Below are 4,261 nucleotides of genomic sequence, written 5' to 3'. Positions count from 1 at the left end.
CAAGTAAACAAAAACTGTTAACTATCTCAATCTCAATCGCTTCACCATCCATACTGATGCTGCCAATTGGCCCAGTGGTGAGAATCTTTGTTTTTTTGATATTGAGCTTCAATCCATATTGAAGACTGCAGTCCTTGACCTTCTTCAGCAAGTGCTTCAGGTCCTCCTCAGTTTCAGCAAGTCGAGTTGTGTCCTCTGCATAACGCAAGTTGTTGACGATTCTTCCACCAATCCTGATGCCCCGTTCCTCCTCGTATAGCTCAGCATCTCGGAAGGGCTGTTGATGTCTGAAATCATGGAATTATCCAGAAACTCAAACATTTGGAACACTGTTGACTCTGCACTTCTTGTAACTGGCTTACTACTAATCTTAGCAGAACGAATTATGAGTACAGCTAATAGTAGTGTAAAATATTGGTATAGGGAAGTGCTATGTCTGCGCCGGAAGTGGAGCACCTCCTGACCACTCCTCATGGCGGTGGAAGCTTGGGCGTGGTACTGTGGTGATTGAGCGAACCTGGCGGACGGGCGCCAAGCTCTGGCCTGGCCTCCACGTGCTCCCCGGGCTCCGCACTCCTAATGCACTCCTAATGCTTCGCAAGTGTTGAGTCCTTCCCGGCCGGGACAATGGTGAAATATTTCCTGGGCCGGAGCATGCTCAGGAGTTCCTGGGACCAAGTGTTCGCCGCCTTCTGGCAGCGGTACCCGAATCCATACAGCAAACATGTCTTGACGGAAGACATAGTACACCGGGAGGTTACCCCTGACCAGAAACTCCTCTCCCGGAGACTCCTGACCAAGACCAACAGGATGCTGCGCTGGGCTGAGCGATTGTTTCCTGCCAGTGTTGCTCACTCGGTGTACATCCTGGCGGACTCTATTGTGGACCCACAGAATCAGACCATGACCACCTTCACCTGGAACATCAACCATGCCCGGCTGATGGTGGTGGAGGAATGCTGTGTTTACTGTGTGAACTCTGGTAACAGTGGTTGGACTGAAATCCACCGAGAAGTCTGGATCTCCTCTAGCTTGTTTGGTGTCTCCAGAGCTGTCCAGGAATTTGGTCTGGCTCGATTTAAAAACAATGTGACCAAAACTATGAAGGGTTTTGAATGCATCTTGGCCAAGCTACAAGGTGAAGCCCCTTCAAAGACACTTGTTGAAACTGCCAAGGAAGCCAAGGAAACCTAGGCAAAAGAGACAGCACTGGCAGCTATAGAGAAGGCCAAGGACCTAGCCAGCAAGGCAGCCACCAAGAAACAGCAGCAGCAGCAGCAGCAGCAGCAACAATTTGTGTAGCCATCATCAGCCCTGCACAGCCCTTTTACCACCACCATCGCACAGCAGACAATCCAGCTCCAACCCCCTAACCCCCGTGTGCTCTCTTGTTAAAAATCAACATCCAGCCCTATTTCTTGCCTAAGAGATAGGCTAGGGCAAGGGGTAAGGGTCTTGTTTGGCATCTATAGAACAGCAAGCATGTCATCCATGGTCTGTGCTGATTCTGCATATTCCTCCCATTTGGCAGCTGAGGCACAGAGAGGCACAGACTTGCCCGGGTCAGTGTACAAGTGAAGTGGGAAATGCTAGACTGTAAGCTCCGTGAGGGCAGGGATCTGTTTGCTCTCTGATGTGTCCCAAGTATTTGGAATAATACCGAGTACGTAATTGGCAATCAATAAATAACTTGACTTCGGTTAGTCCAAAAAAAAATATTGGTATAAAAAATATGAAAATCAGCTTGGTGCCTCCTTAAAAAAATTGAAAGTAGAAATAGCATTTAATCCAGTGATCCTACTGGTAGTTATAGATTCTAAAGAAATAAGAGCTATAATTCAAACTGATACATACACACATTTTCCTGAGGCCTTATTTACAATAACAGGGATGGAAAAAACCCAAGTGCCCGTCAATGGATGAATGATTAAAAAGTACATTCACACACTGGATAATTAGGAAACAGCAAAGAAAAATAGAAAATTAATGAAATACTATATGATTTGGATAAGTCTAGAGGACATAATGCTAAATGAAATGTCAGTCACAATAAAGACAAATATGAAATAAGACCACTATTTGAGTAGCTAAAGAAAGATTTACACAGAAATAGAATTATTCTTCACTGGTCACCAGATGGGAAGAGAGGAGTAAAAATTAATCAAAAGGTGATAGATACTGCACGCAAAAATTGAGGAAACATTGAGAGGGGCCCAGGCCTCTGTAATGGAACCAGATTCAGCCCGAGAGCTGCGTACACACTCACAGGAACTCAGTGGAGTTGCTTTGCATTATTTGATAGAGTTGCAAAGAAGGAGCAGAAATTAAAGCAGTTGAAGGCATTTGGGGAAGAACTGACATTTGTTGTGAAAATCATCTTTGCCTCTGAAATTAGAAGGAAATCTCGGAAAAAACTTACAAACAAGGGATAAAAAGAAGTTTGGAATTGGAGTCACAGGATTTGGCCCTGGAAATGCCTCAGCCTAGTGTAAGCCACACCTTTTGAGAACAGACTCTGATGAGCACAGATCTCTTAGCAAAGAGTTCAGAACCAGATATCATGTATGAACTGGACAGAGAAATGAACAACATACAGAACCCTAGAGACAGTTTCCTTTCTCTGGAGGACTGCAAAGACATTAAAAAATTGGAGTCTTTCACAGATAGCCTGGATAATGAGGGTGTTTTAACCTCAAACTGGAAACAGTGGGACACACACTGTGAAGACTTAAGTAAATATGCCAAACTGCCAGCTGTGACATCTAGGGAACAAAAAAAGTAGATTACTTTCTCGATGATTTTTCTAGCCCTTATCAGGAAGAGGAAGTCATTAGTAAAACTCCAACTTTGGCCCAAATTTAAAAAAAAAAGGTAATAGATATTAAAATATGTGAAGGGAAAGACAATATACAATAAGGGGATGGTCAGATGTTATGGGTATTTGTAACTAATATATACAAGATATGCATAAATGATTTAAGGAGGAACTGATATGTTTTGTAAACTTTCACAAAAATGTTGCCATTTAAGAAGTGATTGGTTCATATAATAAGGAAAATATTATCCACAAATGGAATCACATATACAGGGGATCACAAACGGGATCACATTTCCAATATATAATGTTTTAAAGGTGTCAAGGGATACATTTTCCATCTATAACTTCATTGTAATGCAAAACAGACATAAGCTATTCGCCATGTGGAGTATCCTGATGGCATAGTCTGCAGGGAGTGGAACTGTTCATCCAAAGTGGAACCTCACTGTCTGTTCAAAGTCACCAGAGAGAGAAAGATAGGCAATCTCCTCTTGAGTGATTTACAGCCTCAGAAACTTAGTGAAGCTGTAAATTTGTTCTGACTGCAGTGAGTGAGTATTGATCATGTGCTTGCTATTGTCAGAAAATTCTGCAAGACTTCAGGCTATGACCATGCACCTATTTCTAGATCAAGCACAGTTCTCCTTTCTAGATGCAGTTTCAGGGGACGATAACTGTGATTCACTACACCAATCTTAATGTTTAGGGAAATCACTGACATAAAGTAGCAACTTTCCTTTGTTAAGTAATCAAAAGAATGATTGTCAACATACACACACACAAAATATCTCTGCTGGGTTTTGTACACCAATGTTCATCATGCAGCATTATGTTCACACAATGCATGCAGCATTATACACCATTGCAAGAACATGGAAACAGCCAAAATGTCCAACCACAAACGAATGGATTGAGAAATTTTGGCACATTCACACAATGGAATACTATGTATGCAGCATGCAGAAGGGACTAGAGAAAATTACGCTGAGTGAACTAATTCAGTCCCACAAGGATAAATATTGTATAAGACCATTATTGTAGAATGAGTAGAAGGATCCAACAAGGGTGGGAGAGGCTGGAAACCAAGGGATGAGGATGTGCAGGGGGAGGAGATTAGTATTGGGTTGTACAATTTGATGGGGCCAGAGTGAGGGAAATTGAAAGAATTTGTTCTTAAAAACAATGTATTCTAATTTTGTAAATAAACTAGTAGAAAATTTTAAAAAAGAAAAGAAAACAATCTCTACTAGAATATAAAAGAGCACAGTCACTGTAGCAAACAGGTCCTCAAAACATTGAGTGTGGAATTTCTGTTTAACTCAGCAATCCTGATGCTAGGTACGTATTCAGGAGAATTGGAAGCAGAGATATCAAAAGTTGCACACTAGTATTTATGGCAGCATTTTTCACAAAAAGTAGGAACAACCTTTTTAGGTTAAATCC

The 4,261-nt window shown here is 41.9% G+C and overlaps 1 pseudogene; it reads left to right on the top strand.

Moving 5' to 3' along the window:
* The first annotated feature begins 627 nt into the window (after positions 1 to 627).
* On the top strand, positions 628 to 1,302 carry LOC102861081 (annotated as a pseudogene).
* Positions 1,303 to 4,261: the final 2,959 nt, after the last annotated feature.

The sequence above is a fragment of the Elephantulus edwardii genome, unplaced genomic scaffold, assembly GCF_000299155.1.
Source record: "Elephantulus edwardii isolate Elephantulus edwardi_28Jun2011 unplaced genomic scaffold, EleEdw1.0 scaffold00135, whole genome shotgun sequence".
NCBI classification, from domain to species: Eukaryota; Metazoa; Chordata; class Mammalia; order Macroscelidea; family Macroscelididae; genus Elephantulus; species Elephantulus edwardii.
This window is presented reverse-complemented; position numbering and strand designations above follow the sequence as displayed.